The sequence below is a fragment of the Bombus terrestris genome, chromosome 8, assembly GCF_910591885.1.
Source record: "Bombus terrestris chromosome 8, iyBomTerr1.2, whole genome shotgun sequence".
NCBI lineage: Eukaryota > Metazoa > Arthropoda > Insecta > Hymenoptera > Apidae > Bombus > Bombus terrestris.
The window spans coordinates 2234234-2247602 of record NC_063276.1 but is presented as its reverse complement, the minus strand read 5'-3'; the positions used below and the strand labels follow the sequence as shown (position 1 = coordinate 2247602).

Genomic DNA, 13369 nt, shown 5'->3' with positions numbered 1-13369 from the left:
AAGGAAAATTTTCAAACAGTTAAGTAAATAAAAGTTTATGAAATAGTAAAAAGGAAAATTAAGATAAAGCCTTTAAACGTGTTAAGCGCAACAATCTACCTACCACGACACCTAATTTAATATCCAGCTTCTCGAGTCGGATTCGTATCAGGCAGTCACGGCTCGAACGAACTTTTCCTGGATATTTTCCCGTTAACCTCGCCTATTCTGGTCGGTCCAATAGTCAATTAACAAAATGTTCACCCGAATCTCGCGGGCCTCGCCTCTCAAATGAACCCTTAATTGTATATTTGTACGTGCAATCAGTGTGTAGTTCAACTGATCGTAGCAGCTAAACGACACTCTGCCAGGCTGTAATCGCCGTTTCGGCAAATTGAAGGAAACTTTAGCCATCCTGGTTATAGCCACCTTCGCAGGTGGACTCGAATTTCCATTCGAAACAGGCGAAAAAAAACTGCTCTTGACTTTCATGGCGTGTACTACCGTGGAATTGATCTCGTTGTAAATTCGCAAAACGGATAACATTGTATGAAGAGAACAGGGAGTATCATCAAAGTCAGTTTTATTAGGAAAATGGAATATTAATACTTTAATCTACCTTTAATCTATCGTCAATGATATCAAGTTCATTGGGAATAAAAGAATTATTTTACATTATTATAATTCATTTTAGTTAAATTTTAGTTAGATCCAGCCTTGTTATCGATACTGTAACGTAAACTTACACCAATCAGAAATAGTAGAGGCAGGTAAAATGAGGTCATTCCTTGTTTCGTTGCAGTGAAGGATGACCTGATACGACATAGATATTTCTGTTCTGCAACCCTTTGTGATCTGATAGTTCTGTAATTGCAGTTGTCGTCGATAAAATCCACTATACGCTGTAAACTTATTATCCCTGATTTTCAAATGATTAAAATTCTAATATTAATTATTAATATCAAATTTCTAATTGCCTTGTCGCGTATGCAAATGTTGAAGTCGAAGTATACGTTTAATTTAAAACGAGAACAATTCGATCCTTAAATTGCTGTATTTTCTTTTGATATAACATACGTTCGTAACAGTCATACACATACGTGCGTTAACAAAGGGGTAGAAAAGGTAACGGTAATGTCCTCTTCTTAATTTTGATTTCTAGAGAATAGTTGTTACTCGGACCAAGGTACACAGAGCTCCAAATATTTTATACTTACCATCGGTGTTCCGCTTTCCAACATTGCTCTTACATTATTTATTCGCGATCTTCACGAAGGAACCAAAAACCTGTTCAAGCTGGGAACATGCTTTATCGCTTTAAATACTTCGTCGATGTTGATATATGGCATAAAACCAATCTCTTCCGAAAGGGTTAACAATTTCACTATCGTTCCAGACTAACGCTTAATTTTTGAAACTCGGGCGCAGAAGTTCGATCAAATTGCGTTGCTTACTCGAGAGTACATTTCGCACAATTCGTTGCATAAACCTCCTTCGGCTATCGTAACACTTTGCAATTCACAGCTACATTCGATCCAGTCGAAAACCAGAATGAAATTCATACGTAGTTATGAACGAGACAACTGTTTAGTCTTCTACGTAGAACGCGTGAAAACTTCGACGCGTATAGTTAGCGAATCGTGTCAATTTTGAACGAGCAACGTTATATCGGCTCATGCTGATCCTCGGTAGTTGTAGAGAACGTCTGAACATTAGCGTCACACGTCGCTCTCTCTTTCCCTTCTCTCACTTAAATTCTATGGATTCTATCGTCCCGAGTTAATTGAACGACACTGTGTGTATCGTTTAACTAAACCAGATACAACGGAACAATTGTTAGAACGTATACAAGGAATGATCGCGTGAAATTTTCCGCAGTCTGCTCGGGAAAACTCAACAGATACAAGTTTTATAATTAAAACGGAGGAATAGCTGCATCTTACTTCAACCATATATTTGTAATTTGAATTTGATGATTTATTAAATTTAAATTTATTCAATTGTACGATTAAATTATGTCGTTGTATAATATCGGATAATTACGCCAAGATAATTAAGCAAGTTGACGTTTGTAAAATATTGTAGATATCTCGAAGTTTTAATAAAAATAAAAATAAATAAAAGAAATAAGAAATTTAGTAAAATGTTAGAACGAAGAAATTTACAAAAGTCTCGGATCTTATCTTGTCTGAATCCTCAAAGTACAGCGGATTCGAAACTTCATGGGAAAGAAAATACGTCTGGAAGGTACTTTAGCATATCGTCGAACATACAAATCGCTGGTCGTATAGAAACCACGCCATTTGAAAGTTATCCGATTATGTACTCAAAGTCTTACTTTTAGTAAGTATTTAACAATGATCATCGGCAAGTAGGAATAATCGCCATAAAACGGAAGAAGTTGCTCACTAAGAAGGACCTTTGCATTCTCGTGGCACAGTCATTTCATTAATAGGATTTTTAAAATAAGAAGACGGAGAACAGAGAAGGCAGTTTTAAAAACCGCAGCAAATATAGGGTTTCGTATAAGAATACTTCTTGTACTTGTTCTCAATCTTTCCGCAATTGTTAGCTGGAGAAAAGATGAAAACCTATTAAGTATTATATTAATCTTTCCGCGCAAAGAGATGGCTAATATTAAAATTATAAATCCACTTGTAAAAAAACAGATGTAAATTATGAGTTTACCTTCTTCTTTCTGACAAATATATTTTTTGTATTTTCATTCAATATTGTGATTGAATTCCAGACTGTTCTGGAATATGATACACTCGGGTATCGATATTCTCGTTCCCCCACGTTATGTTTTCCGAGTCATCGATAAAACAGCAGTATCCGAAGTTTAATTTTTCAAAATTATTTCCATTTAACAGCGTTCAGCAATTACGCGCAGAATACCTATTACAAGAATAATATTTTAACAAAAATTTATTTCAAACGTTTTTTATTTCAACAAGCAACGATTTACTAATACTTTTTGCAATTATTTTCACAATTAATCCTCGGAGAAATTGATTTTCTTTCAGACAAATAATTCGAATATTAAATGAGCGAAGTAAACGAAACTGTGGAAAGGGAGTAAATATTTCACCTACTCGATATGTCTGTTACAAAAGAGATTTAACATAGCGACGCATAATATAATACGAAAGTAATTAACGTAACACTTTTAACACAATTGAAGCGACAGCGTTACATACAGCTACTACAGAATGCCATGGTCCCTTTCGAATTTCGAGCATGTTTGCGTAAAACGATTGCTTCGTTTCACTGGATCATTATTTCCGCCACCAATTCGCATTTATGTACACGGAATGAGCTGTACCTGTGACGATCGTAAAAATCGCAGGAATTCGAATATCATTACCAGATAATATTAGTCACGTTTATCTACAGAGTTAAATGCAGTATGTAATGGACAAAAGAAAGTTTAGAATATTAATGACTTTTTTTATCACTTTGGTAATAGCAATAGTCTGTTCCGCAATATATCGCTCTTGTCAGATGTAATACCATTTTATAAAATTACATCGGTTTTCGTACGTGTGCATTTATTGCATCATGTTCATGGAATCATTTTTTACTTTATTTTATTAATCTTTCGTATCATCTTTTCCGGAGACACCGAGTAAAATATATATTATGTGTATAATCCAGAGAATACACCGTGCCGTGTCTTCTACTATAAGAGAAAAAAACGTGTTTAAATAATGGTCTAACAAATTTAGATAACAATGTTCAGGTAATAGAGTATTCTATTCATAATGAAGTATTACGTCGTGGGAAAAGGTGTCCAGCTTGTGATATACAAAGACACGCTTCGTTCTAGATACTCTTATGCATGTTACACACGTTAGAAAGTAGTCTATTAATTAACGAAACAATATTGCGTAATCGTCGTTCCTCTAACAATAAGTATGAATAAATAAACGAACAGATTTTAAAAGTGATTCATTAAATTGAAAAATATGTATGATCTGTAATGTGGACATTGAGAGATATTGATGAAACTGCAAGATTTGGGATCCAAAGTGTATATTTAGGATGCAAATTTACTTTACAGAATAGAATCAACAACTCGAGTTGATATTACTCGTGGACGAGGATTAAAATATGAAAGATATCGAAATAATAATTGCAAAATTATAGATGTTTTTATATTGTTAGCTGTTTAGCGTAGATGTGAGTTTCCGTTTTGTCACGTCAAGAATGTCGACCATTTCTACTCGAAGTATACATCGAGCTCGTATTCCACTTCCAGGAAGGTGTAACTCGAATTAAATTCGTCCCACATCGAAATAATATATTGGAAAAAAGTTCGAGTAACTTGCTACAAAATTTCCTTCTCTACGACCTACTTCGCTCGATTCAAATTCTGCTTCCGCTGGAAGAAGAGATGGATGATAATAGAAATTCTGATCTTTTAAGACCCACCACGGTATGTCTTCTCAAACTCAAAAGAGACGAGCCACGCAGCGAATATCAAGAAATTTCTGTGATCGAAAACAAGAACCTAACACCAATTCCACTTTCATTTTTCAGAACGAACCGCAACATCGACGTTGCGCCAAACGGATTCGAAACGAGCGGCAACTACACGCCACGGGAATATCGCGATTTGCTGCTGTGAAACGTTGAAAGATTACAAAAATCACGTGAGATCGCCGGAAAAATTCTCGAAATTCGCACGCTAACCAAAGGGATACTGCCTTTAATTTCGCCACTCGGATAGATTTTCCATTCGCGGAAAAAATTTCTCGGTTGTATGTCGGGCAGAGTTGATTTACAGCGGCCGAGGTTTCTCCGATGGTCGACTGTTCCACGGACCGGAGCAATTCTGTCGGTTGGTGCCGCGGGGGACTCCGCGTTGTGCTCACACTTTGCCGCCGAATTTCACTTTTTATTCGCTGCAGCCAGACGCAAATGCATCCGGGGAGTTAAATTATTATTTTGCAACGGAAGTCGGGGAATAAACCCCACTGTACCTAAGCCACGCGCTCAATGAAACTTGGAAAAGCTGCAGAACGATGGAAGGGGTGGAAACAAAGAACGCAGCGCATGACGTCCAACCATCGGCCATTTATACCTTCGCGATATTGTGCATCGTGGCGAGGAGAACGGGGCAGAGCCAGCAGAAAAAAGCGGGGAGAAAGAATTAAGTAAGATTAAATTGATAAGCTGCATAACAGACAACGTCAAAGTGGCGTTCCCTTATCGAACTTTTATATCTCGGCCAAGATTATCGTCACGGAGATCGACCATGTTACTTTCGTGTTCGCCAAGTGTACGATACGATAAATATGCGAGCGAGATGCGATTTCGTTAGTAATTTTAGAAAATTTTAACAGAATATTTGCATGATCGCGATAAAAGCTGCTGAAATAATATAATTATCCGTTGTCCGAAATATTTGTGTAGATTTGTTTAAAATGACTATAGACACGAAATATAATGACGATTAAATTAATGAAATTTTAGTAGTGGGAATATTTATATTTCCTGTTTGGGCATTGCGATGAATCAGTTTAATTAAATCTGTTATCCGATTGTTAAACGTCATTATCGTTTTATCGAAATTATATTAGAAATTACGTGAATTAATTCTACGTTTATATCGATCACAGTTTTAACGACTTGCGCGAAAAATAAAGTATCAGTTTGTACGTACATCGTGCTTATCGAACTGTCATGTGTTTTATTGGATAACGGATAACGCGAATTAAAATTACTACGGCCGTATCAAAAAATATGGAAAAATTGAAAATAACGTATTTACTATATTATCTACGATATATTCTTCTTATCTTTCTAGGCCGCATCTATAAGAAAGCTCTATAACGTAAGCATAATTATGATCAGCCGGAGATACAGCAGTACGTACACTTTGGCCTAAGAGCAGTTTAGCGTACGAATTTACGATTATTTTTCATTCTAAATATTCATATTTTACGATGACCCCGTTTCCACAAAGATTTTACGTGCTTTTGTTAAAATCAAAAGAATATTCGAATCAGTTATTTTTCTCATAGAGTGCCTATAGTTTTACTAAAATTAACAAGAATACTTCCGCTTCGCCATCTTCGCTCTTTATTAAATGTCACGGGAACGTGCACCCTTGCGTTACATAAATTTATGCGCTATTTAAAATAACTATATCATCATCCGCATAAACGAGATGTCCAATATTTTGAAAGTTGCGTTACGTAAGCCAGATGCTTCTAAAAAATGAAACTTTAATATTATATATTTACTTTTCATATTTAGTATTTTATACTTTATCCAGTTCATGAATTTAGCCTAATCTCCAATTATCTTCAGTGATATGCACAACTTTATTAAAACTAAACATGAAATTTTGCTAATAATAAATATGTTAATTCGATGCTGTCCTATTTCCCTTATTTCTTTTTTTTTTTCGTTGAAGCTACTTTCTCAACTATTAGATTGTTACTACCTGACTGGAATTCACTATGACGCTTCAATCTTGTTACTTCAGCACCTTTTTCTTCGGTTAAACGTCGCAGGAAAATGCATCTTTCCATATTATAAATTTCTAACGTCATTAACACAACGCTTCTAATAGAAAATTCTAATAATCTATTTTTAATAAATACCAAGCAAATATCTTTTTGATAATAGGAGAAAATTATAGCTTCGGTAAAAATGAATAGCGCAACTGTCTCATCACTGAACGTCGTAGAAAATTGTATCTCTTTGATCCACTACTGCGACGTAACTGGATAATACACATCTCGTAATAGAATATCGCTGTTTGATATTTATTGACAATCATGCTTTAATAAGTGCGATTGCAAAAACGCGTCCCATTGTTCTCCGTTCATTATTATCCACACGCACGATAGTACCGTATCATTGAACGTAATAGAAACAACATTTATTGAAAAACTGGAAATGGATTCTCGCTGAGGTATTGCAAGAAAATATTGCCATCGATGGCGATCGATAGTTTGATAAAATCAATAAATTTTGAATATCAAACGTTTCGTTTATATTTTATATAAAATAAACGCGTTTAACAATTTTCCAAAACGAATATAAAATTTATACATGGACAATAAATCGTTAACTATTAAGTTGCAGTATACGATGTTCAAGACTTTAAATGGCCCATAAGTTGTCAAATAAATGCGAAAGCCTTTCCAGTTAAATGAAAGTTTCAGCTTAAATTTCAAGATTCAGCTTCTCGTTCGTAAGAATAAAATTTATTCAAGGGGAAGAAAGGAAGATATAAAACACGGCAAAATTAATCGTCTCAGAAACCCTGGACTAACGAACGTTCTCATCTTGACGACTGTAATTCTTCGATTTAAAGAAAGACAGTGAAGCTAATCGACTGTGCAGTCGTTGGAAAACCGGTGAAACTAAATCTGATAATCAGAAAATCAACGCTTCGTTTACCACGATAACTTCGAATAGAACGAGGCTTCCCCGATGACCGGAAAAGAATCACCGGAAGCGATCGCTGTGTTCATTGCGGCGCAACTCCGGCAAAGACGACCGTTAGCTCGAAGTATGCAGAATTTTCAAACGCGTTAGCTTGCTCCAATATTTCGCCGCCCTAAGACAACTTTCGAACTGGAGTATTTGCCATAATTGAAGGTTCGAAATGGCAAAGCCGATAAGTGGCTTTGGTGGTTTCAGGTGTTCGAGTAACGTCATATGCGTGGAAGGTCGAAAGGATCGCAAAATTTTTGACAAAATATGGAAGTTACGTGGCTGTCCAGAAGCTTAAAAGCCTTCAGCGACGATAGCGAATTTTCGTGTTCCCGAACAAAGTTTAGAATCGTCTAATTTTATCGTTACGTCGATATCGTCAAATGCCACCGATTCGTTTAATTTCAATAAATTTTTGTATCAAGAAACTAGGCTTCTCGAATTTAAAATTCCTTCGATTCGTCCAAAAGACTTTTTCCTCAAAGAAGGTACATCAGGATTTTTAAACGAAACTACCGTCACGTAGCAAACATGATTTCTTGACTTAATAAACTGGCTAATCAACCAATTGCAAGGTTAAATTGTCCGGAATGCGCTTTAACGTTGCAGAGTTCTTAAATTTTCTTCGCAATAAAGTAACCTCAAGATCACTCAACTATGTTTGACGAGTATACTCGCTCGCATCGAAAACGTATACAATTACTTCAAGTAGGATAAAGAACCGTTTAAATATCAAAGTAATAATTCATCGGGGTGTATGTAATGTGTAAGAAACAGTAGGATAAGACTTATTAAAAGTTTGCCTCGTCCCGATCGAATATAACGCAGGAACATATCCGTCTGTTATTCTAAACGCTTTTCAAATATCTTCCTGTCTTTGCTCGCTACCAATGTCCATTTCTACAGCTATCCTAACGCCATTCTCACCTTTCGATTGAAAACGAGCTCGGTAATAAATCAAATTAATTCCGCTGCGTTCAACAAAAGATAAAACTAGCTTCCATTCTTTACCAACAAACGTATCACCAGGTTAAAACCGTTCGAGAAATCTTTTCCCGACTATAATCCCTCCACTTCCTCGATTTCTTCAACGTCACTCTCTCCTCCGATCGTGCGAAACTAGGATAAACCTATTTTGCCCGTTGTGTCACTGTTGTGCCCGTTGTGAACCACAAAATCACTGATCCGTGTACAATCTCAAATATCTCGAAATTCGAATCGTCGCAGGTTTGCGCGATTTCCACGCAAAAGCATCGAACGAACGTCCCTTAAAAGCTTTGATAAAAGTATTCTCTGCACCTACCTGGATGAGCCGAGCTGGATCGTCGAAGTGGAAGTCGCAAAGTAAACGCGATGAAACGAAGGAGTGAACACACGAGGGCGACAACGACGACAAGGCGATACTGCGACGGTGACAAAGACAACGAGGAGAAGCTGCAACTTGGCCGATTCGCGATCGAGTGGAAGAGAAAAAAAAGACGAATCGAGCGGGCTGATCACCGTGAACAAACAGCGAACGAGCGCACGACGCGATTGACGGACAGATGAAGCACAAAGTGCGCGCAGCGAGCTCCAGCTTCTCCTCTTTATACCCTCGAACTTGCACCTGTGCTTGCGCAGATCGGCCTCTTAAGCTTCGTCCACTCGGTTTCTTCGTCCGTTCGGCACGGGCCACCACGTGCTTTATTAAACGCGTTGTGTATCGATGCCTCGTGGATATTTCAAATCGAATCTTTCACGCTTTTCAACGATTCCTCGATTCTCGCTTCAACATTTACCACCGACCGCTGCACGGCGCCCCATCTTTCAGCCTCGCGTTGCTTTTCTCTCTGCTTTCCAGTGCTCTCCATTCTTCCACGAGTAGCTGTTTGACTTTTCTATGTATTTGAGCGAATTTTAATGACAAAGGGAGACTGGAATTAGGCGAATAAGAAAGTAAAGTGATCGGTTTAGAGAAGCGACGATCCCATGGTAATCGAAAAGTTTTGCCGGATAATGTGCGGAGTCCGGCGCAAGTTTCCACGTATACGGTGATAAATCAATAACAAAGGAAATTAGTGAAAATAATGGAATTTTATTTTTCCGCAAACCGAGGCAAACCGGGTAAAATAAAATACAAATTTTAAGAGACATATCCGAACCAGTCGAAGTAAATTATTTTACACGCATAAATTACGAGTTGTACGAAGTACTATGTTCAGTACGATCGATATCCGCTTCGATAAATTCTTCGAGTAACGAGATAATATTTGGATAAAATCCAAGAATTAATTAGATAAGTAGGTGGAAGTAATCGTAGCTTGTGTTTGGCAATTTGTGGCTAAGTTTATGAATAATTAGAATTTTTTTTTTCGTCTCTACCTTTTCCTTTTTATTTCTTTGCGTTGACCTCGCGGACCAGGATGGGCAATTAGCCAAGGACCCAGTTTTAGGCAATGTGCGCCACGATACGCACATAATTTCCAGTCTGTTGTTTAATAGCGGCTTCTTGCACACCGTACCACCACACATATTTTCGATTACGCTCACACAGAATATATAAACGTCTTGCGGACTTTAAAATTCTAAACACCGAATGAAACATAGCCCTTTGAACAACGCAAAGCTGTTTAAGATTTTAAGCAGAGACGCGATGGCTGCAAGTGAGAACACGTATTTCACGCTCAAAGTAGACTATCATAGAAATTATTCTTTCATTTATTCCGAATTAGCGCCTCTCGTGGTAAATATTAATAAATCCCCTCTGGCAACACTTCTTTTTATTCTAATTTCAATGCGTTCAGATACATCGAATATAACTAAAATATCCAATTTTTTCGTCCGAACGTATTAGTCCGTGTAAAAGCTAACAGGCGACTTTGAAGTTTCTCTTTTTATCAAAAGCCATTTTATCGCTCGAGATACTCGTTCGCTAAATATTTATGCTCTATCAGATTGCAGCATAGCGCAAAATAAAGAATTTATTTTGTAATTTTAAGGCTACTTTTCTCGTACACCCTTTTTGGCCTCATTCCAAATTAATACACCGAGCGAATAAATAATGTCAGCTGGCTATAGATTCGCGACACCGCGAAGATCGACTGAAATTTAAAATTAAAGCAAAATACACGATATTTATCATCGCGGTAATTAACATAGTTGAGCTGTATATCGCGTTACGTTATTAAAAATCTGTCATAATTGCTTCGTTTATTTTCAAACAGTACACTTTCGATAGCTCGTTCTCTTCTAAATTTCATTCCAATTTTGCTTGCGAATGATATTTAAAACATCGTAATTTTCAGTCACCGTTTAGATCGCGTGAAAATGTTAAATCATCTTCTCGGGTATTATTCAGAACAGTCGCAAATGCAGCTCTCTCGTTATCGTTGATGCGTCTATGTCAGTTTTTCAGCTAATTCCCTTCTCCGGATGTAAAGGTAGGAGAAAGAAAGGAACTCAATTAACATTACGTAAGAGCGTCTTCCGTGTCAAATACGGTGACCACATTGACTGGCTAGAATTAAAAAAGCGACAAAAGATTCGCGAGAAAGGACGAACAAGTTGGAACGGAGCCACGTTAACAAGTTACGATGTCAGGACAGAAATGTTTGTTAAGAAAGACCCGTGTAACTGAAATCGCGTATCGAGAACAATGGAACCAGATGGAGGATCGATCGGTTATGCATTGCCGCTGATACGTTGATTGATACGTTGACGGATGTACAATGAAACGTCGATTAAACAAACTAATTGATATCATAACGAGGTCGTTCGAATGGCTAAAAATTTGCCGTAAGCTAGAAAAGATTTTCGCAAAAGCGCAGCATGTTTAAAGTGTTTTCACGCATCAGCCATGGATGTTCTTCTTTTCTCGTGGCAGACGTTTATCATTTCCGATTTATCTTCCCTTGGATATAATTCACAAACTACGAAATCGAAACTAAAGTTGCCGTTTAAACTAAACTCTCTTCTTTACGTATAATCGAAATCATAATCCATGCCATGTGTGTGACATTATAAAGCGAAAGGTTAATGGCGAATGAAATTTGCCGATTCTGATTTAACGTTTTTCGAGCGTAAAGGTGCAATAATTTGGAAACGATCCATAACGAAGGGGGAGATTACAGTCGTATTACATACGACCTAGGAACGACAAGATTCTCCATATATTATAAATTTATAACACACGCTATAAATACAAGCGAACACGCACTTGTCAAGAACATAAGTGTGCTCGTAATTTCACTTAAGAAAGCGAACGTGCACGAAGCTAATGCAAATAGCCTTATATCGCTGTTATTAAATTACGCGATAACTCCGGCAACGAGTTAATTCTTCTTTTTCCAGTTAGAAGCTTAACATCGTAGTTAATACGCTATTTGTCGGGCAAACCAATAAATGAAAGGAAGAAAATTTGATCGCATGACATTTTCCAGACAACAATTTTATTCCTTCCGCTTTTTGTCGTCAGATTCAAATATGTGCAGCGTATAAATACTTCAAAGTAAGAACAGCTATGAGAATTTCTCTCTGTTTCTCTCTCTTTCTTTCTGCTGTACAGAACAGCTCCTAAATATAATAATAATAATAATTACGCTCCTATCGAATAAAGTTAAATATTCCACAACGAATTATAAACGTTTCGATCGTACTATTTTTTAGCGGATCCTGCATAGTTCTTACTTCTTATTACGCGAGGTATTCGGATAGCACGTGGTACATGAAAGTCGAAAGTTAAAGTTTTAATTAAAGGAGAATTTAAAAATAACGAATAGCGAGGAACCGAACGCTCCTTTACAGATAGAGCGTATTATAATGCTGTTAATAGTCATTTGAGAATCTATACATTGGAGAATCTTCATAAAAGCAATTAGCCAAACTTATTTTAAGTTGGAAACGTAATACGAGGCAGCTTACCAAGGATCGAGAGAAAATATCCGTTTTCAGGCGAACGGCTGTACTTTGATGATACCAGGAAACGAAGTATTGTAATTTATCATTGACCAAAAATCCCCTAAAAATACGCCTCGATTCCTCGACCAGAATATCAAAAAAACACAGGAAACTGTTAAATTCGCCGTATGAAATTTATAATAGCGCAGGAATAATTATGCCGTAACTTAGAAATAGTCGCATACTTTGCTGTTAATTATTCATTTATTTGCACGTTCCATTATCATCCGTGAAAAATGACGAAACTCTGCCCGTATGGATGTACCAGTCGAACAAACGCAAGATCGCTCATTACGCTAGTGAGAATACGATCGTTGTAAAACGAAAATAGAATAGCATCGCGAAAGGTTCTATCGTTTTTGTAGATATTCTGGTAAAATGAAAAGAAAATCCCGATCGGGAGAAAAGCATTGGCAGGGGAAACTTGGACCGATCTAGGTTTCAAGCCTGTGTATGACATCTCCGGGAAGCGATGCTCTGGTTTGCTGGCTTCCGTCAATCAAACCGCAACTTACCTACCACCTTCGATCGCGGATTTCATGGGTTTCGGTGCACGTCGAGTTAACTCGATTTATAAGAGGTATAAATTGCGATCGTCGCGACAGATCCGCGTACGTAATGCCAAGATCTATTAATTGGAGCCGCGCGATATAATTTTGCGACGATGAACGATCCCGAACGTGACACAACGCAAGAAAATAGCCAACGAGCGAATAAAATGCGATCTTTTCTTCCAGATAACTCTTTACAACGATCTTCTGTGCTCGCATAAATTCATCGTTGCATATTTCTTATCAGGACATCGCATGCAAACTATTTTTGGTTGCTATGGATCTGGAACAGCTAAGGAAGATCTGACGAATCAGCATTGGAACGACAGGCGAGAAATCGTCGGATTGGATCAAGGATCGGCTATTAGTTCTCGAGCCTACTTCGCGACCTCGAAATTGCTTTACGTTTCGTCGCATCGTCGTTGTCGAGTCAGCAGTCGCACGCGTCA

General features: G+C 37.4%; 1 protein-coding gene across 1 annotated transcript in view; it reads right to left on the bottom strand.

Moving 5' to 3' along the window:
- Positions 1–9006, bottom strand: part of LOC100645836 (calexcitin-2) — a 44549-nt gene extending 35543 nt beyond the window's left edge. Inside the window, exon 1 of the mRNA XM_003397015.4 lies at positions 8738–9006. The gene's annotated coding sequence lies outside the window, so the exon portion shown is untranslated. The remainder of the gene's footprint in view (positions 1–8737) is intronic.
- Between the last annotated feature and the right edge of the window lie 4363 nt (positions 9007–13369).